Source organism: Nomascus leucogenys, chromosome 6, assembly GCF_006542625.1.
Source record: "Nomascus leucogenys isolate Asia chromosome 6, Asia_NLE_v1, whole genome shotgun sequence".
Taxonomy (NCBI): Eukaryota; Metazoa; Chordata; class Mammalia; order Primates; family Hylobatidae; genus Nomascus; species Nomascus leucogenys.
Window position 1 is genome coordinate 74,737,129 of NC_044386.1, and position 21,176 is coordinate 74,758,304.

Genomic DNA, 21,176 nt, shown 5'->3' on the forward strand with positions numbered 1-21,176 from the left:
GAGACGAATACAGTATTGCATCTGGGGCATTTCTGCCAAATGTAAGTGTTGTGAATTAAATAATAAGAAAATATCATACAAATTCAAAATGTCTGACCTATATTCTTCAAAAATTCCTAGGTCGTAAAAGACAAGGGAAGAGAAAAGCTAATGAAGGCTAAAGAAATAGTCAAGACTCATGAGATCTACGAAGAGATTGTGGCAATTCTATCACTGACATGATACTGCCACATAATCTAATTTATTGATTGTCATGCATATAATTGAGTTTTTGTATGACAGTGTATACTTATTTTTAGGAACTCTGCACTAAAATAATAAGGGATACTTGGGCATATCTGTAATTTACTCTCAAATAATTTTAGATTAGATAGATATCTATCTAGATGTAGATATCTTTACTGATACACATATATGTATGTATGTTTGGTAAGAGAGAGAGAGAGACAAAAAAATGAAGGAATTATGGTAAATATGGTAATATTTAAGTATATAAGTATTAAGAAAATGAGTTAAGGTATATAATAGTTATCTCTACTAATCTTGCAACTTTTCTGTAAGTTTGAAATTATTTCAAAATAAAAACTTAAAAGACAAAAAAGTGGAGAAAAGATCTGAACAGATCCCTAACCAAAGATATACAGGTGGCAAGTAAGCATATGAAAAGATGCTCAACATCATTTATCACAGTAGAAATGCAAGTTAAAACAATAACAAAATACCACTACACACCCATTAGAATGCCTGAAACAAAAAAGAAAAAAATCTGACCAGTTGTTATCAAGGATGTAGAGCAAGAGAACAATAATAGAATTCATTATCGGGGGAAATGCAAAATTATATAGCTACTTTGGAAGACAGTTTGGCAGTTTCTTCCAAAGCTAAACATAGTCTTACCATGTGATCTAACAATGACAGGTATTTACCCAACTGATTTAAAAACTTACGTTGACACAAAAATCCAGTACATGAATATTTATAGCAGCTTTATCTACAACCACCAAAAATTGGAAGCAACCAAGATATCCTTTCAATAGTTGAAGGATAAACAAATAGAATATTATTCACTGATAACGAGGAATAACCTATTAATCCATGCAGTAACATGGATGAGTATTAACTGTGTATTGCTAAATGAAAGAAGCCAGTCTGAAAAGGCCACATACTCTATGATTCATTCATATGACATTCTAGAAATGGCAAAACTACAGAAACAGAAAAGAGATGGGTGGTTCCTGGGGATTTAGGGAGAGAAGGGTTTTGATTATGTGAAGTACAGGAGATTTTATAGAGAGATGAGACTACTTGGTACAGTAATGTAGTGGTAGATAAACAACATTATGCATTCATCAAAACCCTTAGAACTTTACAGCACAAAGAGTGAAGCTTAATGTTTACAACTTTTTTAAAGTTTTTGGATAACTGGGGGACCTGCATGGACTACAAACTGATAAAATAATCCAACAGTACCACAAATGCATGTCATAACCTCACTGAAGAGGGTGAGGAAAAGTGATACTAATGTAAGTAACTTTGGAAAGGACCGGTCCATAAGACTGAAAACAAAAGGAACTGTACAGTAGATTGTGCTAGTTGGTATGGATTTACAATATTGAAACTGCCATAAGTACATGTGTACTGGGGTTGAACAAATAAGTAACTGAATGGTGGATGGTAGGCATCAGGTTTCTCACTGTTGGAATGAAAGGTTACAGACATGCAAGATAGAAAGGCTAGAATGAGGCGTCTGGTACTGGGTTAGACTGAGACATCAGCATGAACTCATGTTTAGCTTAATATTGACCCAGATGGTTACATATAGAAATGTGTGTGTGTGTGTGTGTGTGTACATACATGGGTTAGTTAGTATGCACACACATGTCACCTAGCTATGTTCATTGAGAGGGCCTAGAAGCAAGGACATCCCAGTACTGATGAGCACACCAGTATGCAGATCTCAGTTTTCTGTATTACTCTCCACAAAAAGGAATAAGTGCTCATTCTAGGACTGGGACAGGGAATATACAAGATAAGCCTGGAGGACTTTGTAGTGCCAGGAAATAGAGCAGTACCCGAAACACAAAATGATTGGGGCATGTCAAAGGGACACTAGAGTCAACTGAAAGACTCCCAGTGCCCGCAGGTTGGACAATTTGGACCAAATAAGTAATGTAGTATTGGATTATAATCCAGAGTATAAGTTAAAAATGTATGAGTCCATACTGACATAAATAAACTATTGAATAAATAAATAGGGGAGAAAAACAAATCTTACATAGAGAGAATTTCGTATAATTTATGCAGGTATTCTCTTCCATCAAGATGGTGGAAGAGAACTCCCCAACTCTTTAGCATGAGTGGTGCATAGTGACTTGCTTCCAAAGAAGAGAATATGGGAGGGAGGAAAGTAACTTCACAGTGGAGAAATCTGGCCAACCTCAGTAACGTGATCAAGGTTAACATGGCATGTTACTAGTGTGCAGTCTTGGTATATGATGAAAATGGCACTTCACCTCTTTGGTCTTCCTCCAAAAAACCCATACTGTCATCCTGTTGTAGGAAAATCATCAGACAAATCCAAACTGAAGGACATTCTGCAAAATGTTACCCAGTATGCCTCAAAATTTTCAAAGTCATTGATAATAAGGAAAGGGAATCACAGTCTATAGAAGCCTAAGGAGATATGATTACTAATGTAATGTGGTATCCTGGATGGGATTCTGCAGAAGAATGTAATTAATTTTTGTTTTTGCTGCAGTGTCTACAATTATATTGAAAATGCTATAATAGCATATAGTCAATGCAGGAAACTGGAAATAAAAAATATTCTCAATGAAGACTGGCTGCATTACTCAACTTTAAGGCCTCGGTGCAAAACCTTAAGATGTTCCTTAACAAATCTACCAAGATGGAAAAGGCTATATAATTACAACAAAGTGTTAAGTAACATTTAAGTTGCAAACTGTTGCTGACTAGACACATCATTTAACTTCGTTTTTCAGAAAAATTTCACTGAAACAGAGAAAAAAGGGTATATTAAGTGGTACAGGTGGGTACTAGGATGAAGGGTATAGGACAAGAGACAATATTAATATAGTTGCAAAAGAAAAAATGGAAACTTATTTGTAGAACTAAGAAAACTGAATCCTGAGCCTGCAGTGATGACAGCCAAGAAGAAAACCTTGTGTCAGGAATTAGAAGCACCCAGATGGCTTTGGAAATGAAAGATTATGAATAGGATTAGTTAAAGGTTATTTGAGAAACTGTTACATTATCAGATATCCCTCCTCCACCAAAATCACACACACACACACACACACACACACACACAAACACACACGGGCAGAGAGAGGGAGAGAGAGAGATGGAGAGAGAGCGAGAGAGAGCGAGCGAGCTGCATGATCCCGGCAGATTTCCTGCAGTTTTATCCTCTCCGGAGAGTAACATAGAGGTCCCTTGACACAGGGCACTTGGAAAAGCTGAGGTGCAGCAAGAAGATGGGTATAATTATAAACACAGGGATATTAAGTGAAAATTTATGTACAGAATGTGAATCCCCTAGTCCTCTTCCCCAACTTGATACTCAGAAATCTACAAGGTACTCTAACAGCTCCAAGAAGGAGATGGGAAGGGACTTCTGCAGAAATCCTGAACAGACTGAGAATAAAAACCTACAATAAGATCAGGGGCTCCCTGATGGCATTGTCCACCCCATTTGCAATTTGTGAAGCCCACCACTGAGCATTCCACGTGCTGATCTCCCACTCATTATCTTGGGGACCCATCCTTAAATCGGAACACACAGAAAGAATGACTAGATTATCTTAGGGAAGCCTCTTCTATCAAAGTTAATGAGCAAAACCTACCAATGTGGAAAAGGATACTTGCAGAAAGGAGAACATATGCAGGGAAATAAAATTTTAATAGTTATAAAGCTATCATTACAGTATCTCCATACTATACTATTATAGTATTCCTATAAAGAAAATGAAAGGGAAGATACTGCATCCAGGAAATAAGAACAGGATGTTGTTTAAACAATTATTAATTAAAAAAAGCAACTGCCAATGTGAATGCACAACGATACAGTCACCTTGGAAGACAATTTGATATTGTCTTAAACAAGTAAACATGCTCTTACCATGTAATCCAGCGATCATGCTCCTTCATATCTACTCGAAGAAGCTTAAAACATGTCCACAAAAACAATCGGTACATATGTCTATAGCGGTTTTATTTAAAATTGCCAACCAATATGTTCTTCAGTAGTTGAATACTAAAAAAAGTGTGGAACATTCAGACAATGGAATATTATCCAGCACTAAAAACTAAGCTATCAAGCTATGAAAAACAAGGAGGAAACTTAAATGCATATTTCTAAGTAAAAGTAGCCAATTTTAAAAGGCCATGTACTGTATCATGACAACTATATAAGATTGTGGGGGATGCAAAACTATGGAGACCATAAAAAGATCAGTGTTTGACAGGGATTGGTGGGGAATGAGTGATGAACAGGTGGAGCACAGAGGATTTTAAGGGCAGTGCCGTATTCTGCACGATACTGTAATGATGGATACTCGTCCATATAATTTGTCCAAATCCGCAGAATGTATAAGACTGAACCCTCATGTAAACTATGGACTTTGATGGATAACCATGTAAACGATGGACTTGTATGGATTATGATGTGTCAACATAGGTTCATCAATTGTAATAAATGTACCCCTTTGCTGGGCGATGTTGATAGCGAGGGAGGCTGGTGGAGGGCAGAGGGGGTATATGTGAACTCTCTGTACCTTACCTTCAATTTTGCCATGAACTTAAAACCACTCTAAAAAAATAAAGGAAGGCCAAGCATTGTGGCTCGTGCCTGTAATCCCAGCACTTTGAGAGGCCGAGGCGGGCAGATCACCTGAGGTCAGGAGTTTGAGACCAGCCTGGTCAACATGGCGAAACCCCGTCTCTACTAAAAACACAAAAATTAGCCAGGCATGGTGGGTGCCTGTAACCCCAACTACTTGGGAAGCTCAGGTAGGAGAATTGCTTGAACCCAGGAGGTGGAGGTTATAGTGAGCCAAGATCGTGCCACTGCCCTCCAGCCTGGGCAACAGAGTGAGACTCCTTCTCAAAAAAAAAAAAAAAAAAAAGGAAGCAAGAAGTTGTTCTGATAAACAAAAACTAAGATAAGATGTGTGCAAAATTCAGTAAATATGTTGGAAGATAAGATTAGAAAAGTTCCCAAACATAGAAGAAAAAGTCAAATGTATGAGTAATAAGAAAGAAAAGATAGAAAAAATAGAGAATCAGCTCAGGAGATCCAATACTTAAAACTCAAAAAAGACTTTCAGAAACAGCAAAACACATTAAAAGACTAAAAATGATCTTTAAAATCTTCAAGGAAGTTTTCCAAAATTGAAGGACATAAATTTCAAATTTAAAAAGTGGATAGAGTAGCCAACACAATACATTTTTTAAATAAAGTCAAGCCTAACATTGTGAAATATCACAATTCTGAGAACAAGTATATCTGAAGGTTTAAAGGAAGAAAAACTGTCAGATACGAAAGATTGAGATTCAAATGCCTTTGCATTTCTCAGTAGCAACATTGAAAGCAATGAAACAAAACTTTTAAAGTTCTGATGAGAAATTATTTCCAACCTTAAACCTAGAAAAAAGTTCTATTAAATGTGAGGATTGTATAAACGTGCCTCTCTTCTACCTTTTCTCAGGAAGCTGCCTGGCGAGGAGCTGTATGGAAATAAGAGTAATTCAGTGATGGGGTCCAAGCATCCTGAATATAAGGGGTCCATGTCAAGAAAGAGCCAAAGGGCATCCTCAGGACATGGAAGAGGGGCATACCAGGCTGGCAGCTGGGGAGGCCCAGAGAGCCCTGGAGAAGATCTAAAGTCCGTTGCAGAGCTTTCTTCAAGACTATTGAATTGTACAGAAGAAGCAGAAATGAAAAAAAAATTAAAAATATAGAATTGATGTATTTTAATGAGATTTAAACATCTAGGGGAGAGTTTGGGGTGGGAATGCTGATAAGTTCATAGAAAACTAAGCAAATGAAAACAAGACAAAAATAATAAAAGCAAAAAGGAAAAGTAATTGCACTGTGCTAGTAGATTCAGCTCTGAATAACATTTCATAATAGTAATATGTAAACAGCAAATACTGATTTAAACTAAAATATGTTATAATTATACTGAGAGTATTGAAGATGAGAAAATTATGTGTGTGTGTGTGTGTGTGTGGTGTATTGAAAGCAACAGAAACAAGAGATAAAATCTCTTCTCATAATGTCAAAAACTGAAAAAATGAAGAAGTGGCAATATGAGTATCTATCTAGAAATATAAAAATAGAAACAAAAACAAACACTTCAAAATGTCAAAGGCTCTGTTGAAGAGGATTTGTGAAGGTGCTGGAGAGTACTTTTTCAATAATAAACTTTGAAAAATTGATTCTTTTAAAGTATTGAGATGCATTACATGAAGGAAGGTGAAAACTAAAATAGCAAGACTTCTAATGCCTTGTAGTGTTTCTTAGATAATGCTCCTGAGTGAGGTCACATCACTCTGCAATTGCACAACCCTCCAAAAGAAAAGGTGAAGTTATCTTTCCCAGAAGCAGTCCATCTGGAGCCCAGGCGAGGGCACTAAGGCTTTTTCTCTCCCTCATTTTTTTTTTTTTTTTTTTTTTTTTGAGACACAGTCTTTGCTCTGTCGCCCAGGCTGGAGTGCAGTAGTGCAATCTTGGCTCATTGTAACTTCCACCTCCTGGGTTCTAAGTGATTCTCCTGCCTCAGCCTTCAGAGTAGCTGGGATTACAGGTGCATGCCACCACGTCCAGCTAATTTTGTGTTTTTAGTAGAGACAAGGTTTCACCATGTTGGCCAGGCTGGTCTCGAACTCCTGGCCTCAGGTGACCCACTCACCTCGGCCTCCCAAAGTGCTGGGATTACAGGCATAAACCACTGCAGCCAGCCTTTTCTCCCTCTTTCATGCCACACCAAATCCTGACTCCTAGAAGGATACCCAGTATATGGTTAACATATTGGTGGTTGCAACAGACAAATTCTTTACCCCATTATGAAGACAATCACCTTTTCTCCCAAGCTAGTGCCTTCCTTTATATACACCATCATATTCATTTTCACTATAATTAAGGGATATTTTTAATGCACAATCATATATTATCATGGAATAGTGGAAGGTGTAACTAGAAATTGGAATATGAACTTCTACAAGGGCTTACTGTGGTTGTCAGTCAAAAGGGTTAAGCTTATACTGCTCTAACAAAGTGCTCTAACAAACTATTTCACAATCTCAGTTGCTTTAACACATAAACATCTATTTTTCTCTCAAAGTATCCTCTAAAGGAACAGGGAAATTGGAGAATTGTGAAAGATTCTTTCACTATTTTAGTTCTAAATTGTCTCTTTTGCAAAATTAAGGGATTAAACTAGCCAGTCACTGGTTTGCAAAAATATCCAGCTCTATCAACCTCTCTTCTCCTCTTATAGACTCTGGGATATGTCAGAGATGATGATGTTGATGATGATGATGGGCATTGTCACAAAGAATATAACAACTATAACAATCTGTTTGGCTCTTACTAGATGCCAGGTGCTGTTATGAGCCTTAGATACACTTGATCACAAGAGCATCCTGATCAGATGAATACTGTTGGGAAATAAAAAAGCAAAGACTCTGATCCTTTTCTAGAACCTGCTCTACATAAAGCCTTTTGCATTTCAGTTGATGACAACTCCATATTTCCAGCTGCTCAAACCAAAATCTCAATTCAATGTTTCTCTTGCCCCACATCTCATCCAGCAAGAAGTGAGGTGCTGCTGGCTCTAAATCAAAATACTTAAAACACCCAGCTCTCTGTGATCACCTCCTTCGCTGCCACCTTAACCTGAACTGCCCTCATCTTTTGCCTGGGTTGCTGCAGTCCCCTAACTGGTCAACCGATCTTTACCCTTGCCACCATATAGTCCATTCAAAATGCAGCAACCGATGTGATACCTAAAAACCTACATCAGATCTAGCCATTCCTCTGCTCATAACCTCTGGGTTTACAATGACCTGTAGGGCCCTAAGTTATTTGGCCTTAGGTGGTCCTTCTCTCATCCTGCCTCTTGGGCCTCATCTCCTGCACCTTATCCTCTAGTCACGCTTATCTTTGTTATGGTCCTGGAGCACACAGTCTCTCTTAAGCCTAAAGACTTTCTCTTCCTTGAATGCACTTTATCCAGATATTTGGCAGTCAACTTCTATTACAAACTGAATGTTTTTATCCCCCCCAATTCATATGTTGAAGCCCTAACCCATGATGGGACTTATGATGAGATTGGTGCCCTTATTAGAAGGAGAAGACAGATCTCTCTCCACATGAAGAAACCCCATGTTGGCACATAGTGACCTGGTGACCGTCTGCAAGCCAAAGAATGGGTCCTCACCAAGAACCAAATAAGTTGTCATATTGATCTTGGACTTTCCAGCCTCCAGAACTGTAAGAAACAAATGTCTGTTATTTAAGCCACCCAGCCTATGGTATTTTGTTATAGCGGCCCAAATCAATGAAGACAAGTTCTTTGCCCTTCAAGTCTTTGCTCAAATGTTGCCTTTTCAAGGAGGCTCATCTTAATCTCTCTATTTAATTTTGCATTTTGATCTCCATCAATCTTCCCATTGTCTCCAGCACTACTTTTTCCTTTCTTCCTGCTGAATTTTACTCATAGCACTTTGTACCTTCTTTCAAGGTAGAGACATTACTTATTATAATACTGTTTATGCTCCCACACTAGAATGCAAGCTCCAGAAGTGACTGGATATTGGTCTGTTTGCTCACAATTAGTCACCACACTTCCAGAACAGAGCCTAGCACTTAATAAGTGCTCAATACCAGCACCTATATTAAAGTTTTTAATACCATTCTCCAACAGAAGAAACTGGGGCTCCTTAGAGAAGTGGTTGATTCCAGGACTGGGGCAGCAAAAATACAAGATGAGCTTTGGAGGACCTTGTGGTTCCAGAAAGGAAGGAAATGCTCAAAAAATGATGGTGGCATGTTGAAAGGACTGAGGGGCCAACTTGCAAATGTTCCCAATGGCCAAAGTTGAAACAATCTGATCAAGAAAACGAATAACCATAGCAGGCCATAAGATAAAATAAAAAATATGCTTGAGTTAATACTGATATACAAAAAAGATTGGATAAATAAGAAGAGATAGCTTTTCCTTACAGAAGAATTCCAGTTAACAAATGTAGAAAGAGTGAGGAAGACACAAAAGTATCATTAAGCAAACACAACAGTGAAACTGTAAGCAAGATCCACTAACAGACGCCAAAATCTATGGAAAAAAAGGAAAAACCAGATATTTGAATAGTTTCAAAGTATCTCTCCCAAAATATTTATTAATTACAAAGAGAAAAATAGTAACTTTATAGTGAAGAAACCTAGCAGACACCATCCTAGCCAAGTGAGCAAGATATAATCAGACATGGATTATCCGATATGAGGCACTGAGAAAAGCACAACACAGTTGTCATATTCTTGAAGAAACCAAAAGGGGCAACCTCAATCCAGCCATGAGAAAACATAAATAAACCCAAATTGTCATCAGTCATGAGAGACCAGGGAAGACTGAGGAGCCATTCCAGATGGGAGGAGACAAGGAGACAAGACAACTAAAGGCAGTATGAGGCCCTTGTTGGACCCTGGGACAGAAGAAGAACATTATGCAATGCTGGCAAGGTGTAAATAAAGTATGGAGTTCAGTAATTCGTGAGGTACTGTTAGTTTTGGTAGATTTACCATGGTCACGTATGATAACATTTGGGAGAGCTGAGAAAAGGTATACAGGAACTCACTGTACTATCTTCGCAACTTTCTGTAACTCTAAAGCTATTTCAAAAAAATATTTTTAAAATAGGTACATAATAAGCATGTGTTAATGAATGTTCTCATTTATAAAATTTAAAAGTTGAATTTTAGATCTCTCAAATGTTTAATAAATACACGAAAAAATTACAACATATTATTTTATCAAAAAGAATATTAGGAGAATCAATCAGTCTGGAGAAAATCAGTAAGGACTGTCAGTATAAAATACAGTCAGTAATTGACAGTCTATCAAAATAATTTTTCATAGTAGACAGCATTTCTGATTGATTAATTTAAGATGAGCAGCTACTTTGACAGTAAAAAGAAAAATAAATTGAATAAATCCATAGCTAGCCAAAAGGTTAACAAAATACATGCTTGGGTAGGGAAATAACATACATTATGAATACAGGAACATTTTGAAAATCATATTATCATTTCAGAGCTAGAAAAGTGTAGCTCGGTGGCTCTGGAAGTACTTAATTGCTTAACGATAGCATTCTACAAAAAAACACATAGTTTTCACTTGTAAAAACTAAAGCTGGTCTAGACATGTTGAGAAAGAGGAGAGATGGCATGTACTCCTCTTCTGAAAGTTGCAGTGTTTTGGATTTGAGTCAGGATGTGAAATGGGAAGAGTTTCCTCTATATTTTCCACATACAGCAAGAGTCAGAAGATGGCATGGTGGGTGTTCATTTGGTTCTGACAAGCCTCAACTGTTTTTGAATACTCCAGATTGCCAGTAACACATCTGCTAAATGTTTGCTTCTTTGGGGGCTTAGTGTTGAACAATCTATTCAGTTGAAAATGTTTCATTTTTAACCTTAAGATGTTAAAACCATTGAAATTCCCAATTCTATTTTACTTTTTCTCAAAATATTTGATAATTTGAATTTTCACAAAGTTTCAGCACACTTATCATTCTAAGTAGGCCTTTCTATTTGTATAATCCTTTACATTTGTTAGAATTTATAGCCTAGTAGACATAAATTCAGTAACATATGGGGAAATTTGTTAGGAGAGGCCAAGAGATAACTTAAAGACGTCGCAGGAAAAAAATCCTCCATGTCTGTACACAGTGAATCTGGATCCTCAAATTCCTGAGGATTCTTGACCTACATTGTCTAACTTAAAACGACCTTCCTCACTCAAGTGATTAAAGTTAGTAAAGAAGAAGAATTCTGAAATTTTACCTCTTGTGCTATATAATATTGAAACAGGTAATCTTGACAAATACAGCACAATCTTTCACAACATAAAACTAAATATAACCCTTTATTTCTTCATTTTATAGATGCTCACAGACATTGGGGTTTCACTATGGACGTATGTATACATAATATTAACAATTCTAAAATATATTAATTTATTACTTATGTGCACCAAAGTAGCTACTGGATATACATAATTTTATTATCCTCGCAACATCATTTAGATAAAGAAACTGGGGTTGTAAAGGTTCAGTACCCAGTGCAAGGTAGCAATCCTAGATTCATGCGATATTTGTCCTTCCGTGCATGGCTTATTTCACTTAACATAATCACATCCAGTTCCATCGATGTTGTTGCAAATAACAATCTCATTAATTTTTGCAGCTGAATAGTACCCCATTGTGTATTAGTACCACATTTTCTTTATACATTTATCTGTTGATGAACACAGGTTACTTCCAAATCTTGGATATTGTGAACAGTGCTGCAGTGAACATGAGAGTGCAGATATCTCTTCTATATACTGATTTCCTTTGAGTATATACCCAGTGGTGGAATTGCTGGATCATATGGCAGTTCTATTTTTAGTTTTTTGAAGAACCTCCAAACTGTTCTCCATAGTGGTTGTGCTAATTTACATTCCCAAAAACAGTGTATGAGGGTTCCCTTTTCTCCACATCCTTGCCAGCTTTTATTATTGCCTGTCTTTTGGGTATAAGCCATTTTAACTGGTGTGAGATCATATCTCATTGTAGTTTTGATTTGCATTTCTCTAATGATCAGTGATGTTGAGCACCTCTTCATATGCCTGTTTGCCATTTGTATGTTTTCTTCTGAAAAATGTCTATTCAAATATTTTGTCATTTTTTAATTAATTTTTTTTTCTATAGAGTTGTTTGAGCTCCTTATATATTCTGGTCATTAATATCTTGTCAGAACAGTGGTTTGCAAATATTTTCTCCCATTCTATAAATTGTGTTGTCACTTCATTGATTATATCCTTCGCTGTGCAGAAGCCTTTTAATTTGTTGTGATCTCATTTCTCCATTTTTGCTTTAGTTGTCTGGCTTGTGGGACATGACCCAAGAAATTTTTTCCCAGATCAGTATCCTGGAGAGTTTCCCCAATATTTTCCTGTGGTAGTTTCATAGTTTGAAGCTTTAAGTCTTCAATCTATTTTGATTTAATTTTTGCATGTGGTAAGAAATATGGATCTGGTTTCATTCTTCTGCATGTGAGTGTTCAGTTTTCCCAGCACCATTTACTGAAGAGACTGTCTTTTCTCCAGTGTATGTTCTTGGCATCTTTGTCCAAAATGAGTTCACTGTAGGTGTGGGTTTATTTCTGGGTTCTATATTCTATTCTATTTGTCTATTTGTCTGTCTTTATGCCAGTACTATGCTGTTTTGGTTACTCTACCTCCATAGTATAATTTAAAGTCAGGTAATGTGATTTCTCCAATTTTGTTCTTTTTGCTTAGGATAGCTTTGGCTATTTTGAGTCTCTCATGATTCCATATAAATTTTAGGAATTTTTTCTATTTCTGTGAAGAATGTCATTGGTATTTCAATTGAGATTGCATTAAGTCTGCAGATTGCTTTGGTAGTGTGGACATTTTAACAATATTGATTCTTCCAATCCATCAACATGGAATATCTTTCCATTTTTGTGTCCTCTTCAATTTCTTTTATCAGTGTTTTATAGTTTTCATTATACAGATCTTTCACTTAATTTGGTTAATTCTGAGTATTTTTATTTGTGGCTATTGTAAATGGAATTACTTTTTAATTTCTTTTTCAGATTGTTCACTGTTGGCATATAGAAATGCTACTTTTTGTATGTTGATTTTGTATTCTGAAACTGTAGTGAATTTGTTCATCAGTTCTAATTTTTTTTGTGTGTGGAGTCTTGAGGTTTTTCCAGATATAAGATCATATCACATGCTAACAAGGATAATTTGACCTCTTCCTTTCCAATTTGGATGCCCCTTATTTCTTTCTGTTCGATTCCTCTAGCTGGGACCTCCAGCAGTATGTTGAGTAACAGTGGTGAAAGTGGGAATCCTTGTTGTGTTCCAGATCTTAGAGGAAAGGCTTTCAGTGTTTCCCCATTCAGTATGATACTAAATGTTTGTCTGTCATATATGGGTTTTATTATATTGAGGTTTGTTCCTTCTATATCCAGATTTTTGAGGGTTTTTATCATGAAGGGATGTTGAATTTTATTCAATGTTTTTTAAGCATCAATGGAAATAATATGGTTTTTGTCCTTCATCCTGTTGATATATCAAATTGATTGATTTGCATATGCTGAACCATTCTTGCATCCCAGAGATAAACCCCATTTGTTCATGATGAATGATCTTTTTAACATATTGTTGAATTTAGTTTGCTAGTATTTTGTTGAGAATTTTTGTATCAATATTCATCAGAGATATTGGCCTGTAATTTTCTTTTTCTCATGTGTCTTTGTCTGGTTTTGGTATCGCAAAAGCACTGGCCTTGTAGAATTACTCTGGAAGTATTCTATCCTCTTCTATTTTAAAAAATAGTGTGAGTACAATTGGTATTAGTTCTTCTTTAAATGTTTTGTAGATTTCAGCAGTTAAGTCATTGGATCCTGGGATTTTCTTTACTGGGAGACTTATTACAGCTTCAATCTCATTTGTTGTTACTGTTCTATTCAGATTTTTGATTTCTTCATGGTTCAATCTTGGTAGGTTGTATGAGTCTAGGAATTTGTCCACTTAGTCTAAGTTTTCCAGTTTTTTGGCATATAGTTGCTCAGAGTAGCCACTGATGATCCTTTGAATTTTTGCAGTAACAGTTGTAATATCTCTTTTTCATCTCTGATTTTATTTATTTGGATCTTCTCTCTTAGTCTGGCTAAAGGTTGTCAATTTTGTTTAACTTTTCAGAAAACCAACTTTTGTTTCATTGATCTTTTGTATTGTTTTCTTCATTTCAATTTCATTCATTTCTTATCATTATTATTTCTTTTATTCTACTAATTTTGGGTTTGGTTTGCTCTTGCTTTTCTACTTCATTAAGATGTATCATTAGGTTGTTTATTTGAAGTCTTATTCTTTTTTAAAGTAGGCACTTATAGCTACAAACTTCCCTCTTAGTACTGATTTTGCTATATCCCATAGGTTTTAGTATGTTGCGTTTCCATTATAATTTGTTTCAAGAAGTTTTTCAATTTTCTTCTTAATTTCTTTATTGACCCACTGGTCACTCAGGAGCATATTATTTTATTTCCATGTATTTGTATAGTTTCCAAAATTCCTCTTACTGATTTCTAGTTTTATTCCATTGTGATCAAAGATGCCTCATATCATTTCAATTTTTCAAGATGTTTTAAGACTAGTTTTCTGACCTAACATATGATCCATCCTTGACAATGGCAGAACAATCCATATGCTGAGAAAAAGGTGTATTCTGCAGCTGTTAGATGAAATGCTCCGTAAATATCTATTAGGTCCATTTGTTCTACGGTGCAGATTAAGTCCAATATTGCTTTGTTGATTTTCTGTCTGGAAGATCTGTCCAATGCTGAAAGTGGTGTGTTGATGATGTCTCCAGCTATTATTGTACTGGGCCCTATTTCTCTATTTAGTTCTAATAATATTTCCTTTATAATATATCCAGGTGCTCCAGTGTTGGGTGTATATGTATTTAAACTTTTCATATCCGCTTGTTGAATTGACCCCTTCATTATTTTATAGTGATATTCTTTGTCTCTTCTTATATGTTTTGTCTTGAAATCTATTTTGTCTGATATAAGTATAGCTACTCCTGCTCTTTGATGGTTTTCATTGGCATGGAATATCTTTGTCCATCATTTTCATTCTATGTGTGTCTTTTTAGGTGAATTGCATTTATTGCAGGCAATCATTGAGTCTTTTTTTTTAATCCAGTTAGCCACTCTATGTCTTTTGATTGGAGTGTTTAGTCCATTTACATTCAATGTTATTATCCATCAGTAAGGATTTACTCTTGCCATTTTGTTATTTGTTTTCTGATTGTTTCGTGGTCTTCTCTTCCTTTCTTCCTTTCCTGTCTTCTTCAGTGAAGGTGATTTTGCCTGGTGACATGATTTATTCTCTTGCTTCTTATCTTTTTGTGTATCTTTTGTATGTTGTTTGATTTGAGGTTACCATGAAGCTTGCAAATTTTATCGTACAACTCATTATTTTAACCTCATAACACTGTTTGCAAAAACAAACCAGCAAAAAGAAAACAAATAAAACCCCTGTGCCTTAAATTCATCCCTCTGCTTTTTAACTTTTTGTTGTTTCTATTCAAATATTCTAGTAAGATGTCTTGAGAAGTTGTAGCTATTTTTATTGGTTTGTCATTGACTACGTTCTACTTAAGTCAAGAGTACTTTACAAACCATAGTTACAGTGCTATAAAATTCTGTGTTTCTCTGTATATTTACTATTACTAGTGAGTTTTATTCCTCAGATTATTTCTTCTTGCTCATTAACATTATTTTATTTCTGATTGAAGAACTTCCTTTAGCATTTCTTGTAGGACAGGTCTGGTGTTCATGAAATTGCTCAGCTTTTGTCTGGAAAAGTCTTTCTTTTTCCTTCATGTTTGAAGAATTTTTTGCTAGATATACTATTCTAGAGTAAAAGTTTCTTCCTTGAGCACTTTAAATATGTCATGCCACTCTCTCCTGGCACATAAGTTTCCACTAAAAAGTCTGCTGCCAGATGTATTGGAGCTCCTTCATACATTTTTTTTTTCTTGCTGCTTTTAAAATTCTCTCTTTATCATTGACCTTTGGGAGTTTGACTATTAAATACTTTGCAGCGGTCTTCTCGGGTTAAATCTGCTTGATGTTCTATAACCTTCTCGAATGTTTGTATCTTTCTCTAGGTTTGGGGAGTTCTCTGATGTTATCCCTTTGAATAAACTTTCCACCACTATCTTTTTCTCTACCTCTTCTTTAAGGCCAGTAACTTTTAGATTTGCTCTGTTGAGGCTATTTTCTAAGCTCCTGTAGGCATGCTTCATTGTTTTTTATTCTTTTTTATTCTGTCTCCTCTGACTGTGCATTTTCAAAGAGTCTGTCTTCAAATTCACTTTTTTTTGCTGTATCAGTTCTGCTATTTAAAGACTGATACATTCTTCATAGGACAACTACATTTTTCATCTCCAGAATTTCTGCTTGATTCTTTTTAATTATTTCAATCTTTTTGTTAAACTGACCTGACAGAACTCTGAATTCTTTCTCTATGTTATATTGAATTTCTTTGAGTTTCCTCAAACCAGCTATTCTGAATACACTGTCTGAAAGATCACATATCACTGTTTCTCCAGGATTGGTCCCTGGTGACTTACTTACTTCATCTGGTGAGGTCATGTTTTTCTGGGTGGTCTTGATACTTGTAGAAGGTTTGTCTGTGTCTGGGCATTGAAGAATTACTTATTTATTTTAGTCTTCACAGTCTGGGCTTGTTTGTACCCATCCTTCTGGGGAAGTCTTTCCAGATATTCTAAAGGGCTTAGGTGTGGTGATCTAAGCTGTATCTGCTTTAGAGGGTACCCAAAGCCCGCTAATGCTATGGTTTTTGCAGACTTACTTACAGAAGTACTACCTTCATTATCTTAGACAAGATCCGCAGAATTCTCTGGATTACCAACCAGAGACTCCTGTTCTCTTCCCTTTCTCTCTTTCTCTCTGTTCTGAGCCACCTGGAGCTGGGAATGGAGTGACACAAGCACTCCTGTGGCCACCACCACTGGGACCGTGCTGGGTTAGATCTGAAGCCAGCACAGCACTGGGTCTCACCCAATGCCTGCTATAACCGCTCCCTGGCTGCTGCCTATGTTTGTTCAAAGCCCTGGGGCTCTACACCTAGCAGATGGCAAAGCCAGGCAGGCCTGTGTCCTTCCCTTCAGAGTGGTGAGATCCCTCACATCCTGAGTGGGTCCAGACATGCCATCTGGGAGCCAGGAACCAGAGTAAAAAACTTTGGAAGTCTTCATGGTGTTCTATTGTACTGAGGCTGAGCTAGCCCTCAAACCACAAGATGCTGTCCTTTCCATTATTCCCTTCCCTTTCCAAAGGCAGAGGAGCCTTACCTCCCGGCCACCACCACTATAGACCCACAGGAAGTACTGCTAGACTGCTGCTAGTGTTCCCTTAAGGCCCAAGGTCTCTTAAGTCAGCTTGTGATCAATGCTATCCGGGCTGGGACTCATCATTTGGGGCAGAAGGCTCCTCTCTGGCCTAGCGCAGGCCCAGAAATGCCATTCAAGAGCCACGTCCTATAATCAGGGACCCAAGAGCCTGCCTGTTGCTCTACCCCCATGTGGCCATGCTGGTTTCTAAAGTGCAAAACAAAGTCTCTTTTACTTTTCTACTTTTCTCAAGCAGAAAGTTTCTTGCCACATAGCCACCACAGCTGGTAATGTATTAAATCTCACTTGAAGCCAGCAAGTGTCAGAGGCTCACCCAAGGCCCTTGACACAGTACCTGAGTATTGCTGATGGTTATTCAGGGCTCAGGTGCTATTCAGTTAGCAGGTGATTAATCATGCTAGGAATGGGTCCTTCCCTTCAAGGAAGCAGTTTCCCTTCCAGCTCAGGATATGTCTAGAAATGTCATCTGGGAGCTAGGACCTGAACCAGGGGCCTCATGACTCTGATCAGTACCCTATCATGCTGTGGCCGAGCTGATAGCCAAGATGCAAGACAAAACCTTCCCCTGTCTTCCTTCTCCTCTCCTCAAGCGGAAGCAAAGCATCTCTTTAGGAGCCGTGAGCTATGCAGCCTGAGATTAGGGGAAGGTTGATGCCAGCACTCTCTTAGCTACCCTGACTGGTGTCTCAGTAGGTTGTATGCCCCCACCCCTCCACTAGCTCTGGGCCTGGTTCAGCCCTAGGACTCACCTAGTCCCTGTGGCCTAGACTACTTTTCCAGTTTATTTAGCACCCCAGAGCACTTTAGGCCACAGTGGTGAGGCTTGTACGAACTGAAGTTACAACCACTGAGATCAACAACTCCCCTTTGACTAGGGCTAATTTAAATGCTTCCTCCTTGGGCAGGCATCAGCTGAGTTTGGTCCAGTTTTACTTTCTGCTGTAACAAGGCAGCACTAAGTTCAATGCCTCACAATTGCTGTGCTCTCCCTCTCTCACAACCACACAAAAATGCTCTCTGCATCATGCCGCCGTGGCTGGGGGATGGTGGGGGTGATGGTGATTCAAGATTGTTTTTTCTACTTCTTCAGTGCATCTTTTAGCAGTATAAAGTTAAAAACAGGTACTGTGAGTGCTCACCTGATTTTTGGTTCTTATGAAGGTACGTTTTTGTATAGACAGTTAAATTCGTATTTTTGCAGGGAGGACAATTGGTGGAACCTTCTATTCCACCGTCTTGCTCTGCCCCTTCCTCTTCTTGTTTATTTTTATTTGTTGGCAGGCAATAGGTAAATATGAGCTCAAATCATTAATTAGAGAAAAAAGTCAATCTATATATTTATATCAGAAATTCTGACTTTGTGACACTATGTTCTAACAAAGTACTCTATAATAGTCATTGTGATTGAGTGAAGAGTACCTGCATTTCGCTTGATTTTACTGTTTTATGTGCCAAGATATCTGACAAATAGAAAAAGCAGGAAAGTAAAGCAAGATCATATAAATGTTTCAGTGAACAGGAATCTTAGAAAACCCATGAAGAAAAAATTAAGAATGCATAAATCTAAAAATGAGAAGAATGAGCAGGGCCTACAGTTTGCAGTGCCATGTTACCATCTAGTAATTGTATTCTCCATTATAAAGTAGGTATACCCTCTTATTTTATTATGACCCATAACAACTTTATGAAATATGCATGGCTTTAGTGATTAATAAGATTACATAGCTAGTAAGTGGAGAAACTGAGCAGGATCCAAGTTTCTGATTTTTATGTGTACTTTCCACAAGGCCAGGCAGCCCTGCCGACACCATTCGTGACTCCAATTTAATGGAGAAGCAAGCAAATCTTCCAACTTTTCCTTGTGCTTCATCTCTCTGACTCTAGCCAAAGAAGGTTCTCTGACTTTAAGGGCTCATGTGATTAGATGGGCCCACTTGGATAATTCAAAATTATCTCCATATCATAAAGTTGGTAACCACTTTTGCCATGTAGTGTAACATATTCACAGGGTCCAGGGTTTAGGGTGTAGACATCTTTGAGGGCTCATTCTGCCTGTCACACTGTCATTCTTCTACTTTCTTTTTATTCTACAACTTTTGTAGCATAGTTGGGAATAATTAATGGGCAATGATGAGATAATTCCTATGACAGCTAAATATAAAAAATATTTTAAGATACAAAAATAACATCACTAAGGTCTCATACTGTATCTTAGATTTATTAAAACGTCCAATGGACCCATATGATAATTATAAAATAAAATATATTTGATTTTATTCAAAATAAGTAAAATTACTCATTTTTGGAAGACTTCTAAGAAAGAATAAGAGTTTTATAAATATAAATCCTTATAAATAGTTTGAACTTTTTAAAAAAAGAAACTCAAAAACTAAAAGTGGGTCCGATGGAAACTGGTGATTTTCCAAGGACTAACCTTACTAAATTTTAGTACTCCCATCTTTGGCTAAAATAAGTTATACTTTTGGAAAATACATTAAAACATGTCCACACACCTTGTGAACCAATCAAGTAGTTTGATTGTCTTTATTCAATGTATCTATCAAGTTATTTTACGGTAGAATGAGCAAAGACACATAATTTATTGAATGCATAAGCGCTGACTTACACAGTAAAGCACTTAATCTTTATAAATATGGTACATTAATAATAACAATTGTTAATATTTACTGAGCTCTTTTATTGCTTCAGGCTTTCACATTCCACTCAAAGAAGGTAGGATTATTATGCCTATTTTACAGGTGAGAAATCTGAAAATTAGTGAGATCAAGTAACTAGAACAGGCTACAAAGGAGTGTCTGACTTCTTGACCCCCGTAGATGGACCCGATAGAGTACAGTGCCAAAGAAAAAGGAACAGCTGTCCCTTTGTTGTCATGTTTCTGCCTCTGCTCCAGGCAAGACCAAATTTCTATCCAAGCTCTCCCCATAATGGAAAAGGGGCAGAGGAAACAATCCCGGCTCTGCTTTTCTGCCTGTTACTAAAACATGTCATGCATAGGGTGCAGCTAATTTGCTTTGTTAAAGCATGCCAGTCATTGGGCCATGTGTCTTGTGTTATGAGTCATGGTGAGTGACATCATCATGTGTAGAAGTTTCATGCTTACATGGAGTATGTCCTCTTGCCCTGCCTTCCACTGCTGTAATGGGTGTTTTAATAGTGCTAAGAGTAACAAGCTCTTGCAAAGCAAGCCAGTCATTTTCTCTCCTTCCACATGGCAGCCAGGTACAGGCTTGGACATAGGCTATGGGGTCTAGGCTAGCTTGCTGTTAAGCACTGGAGAAACTGTTTCCTGCTATATAGCTGCTACTCCCTTGTTGACACTTATGGGTATACTTTGGATTAGCCTTTCTTCAGATTGCAGTGATTACAGTCTTATATAATGAGTGCTTGGGGAGGTAGGCACAAAATGATCAGAGAAGAAAGAAAGAGCTCAGATCTCACTGAAGCTTCCTAAGACCATAGACACAAATTCAGCTTTTACCCAAGAATATCAGGCACCTTCCCAGTTTTTAATAACATTTGTCCCTGGTTCCCTTCTAGTTTTTCATTTTCTTTACATCAACTTCCTCAGCAAAGAAGCCAGGGGAATAAGCAGTGACTCCTACCTAAATAGATTTCTACCTTTTAAGCCATACCATTTCCCACCACATCGAGTTTTCAGTACACATATAACATCTCTTGCTACATGGAAGCATCTTTCAGTTTTCTCAACAAACCCAGTCCAGCAGAACCCTCTCACATTAGAACTTCCAATACTGTGTCATCTTAACTACCTCCATAGACCACTTTCATCAACATTACCATCTTATCTATGCTAGTGTTCCCTAATCTTTTCCATCTGTAATGGATGTTAACAGGTGTCATTCATGCAAAAGAAATGTTTACTATCAAAT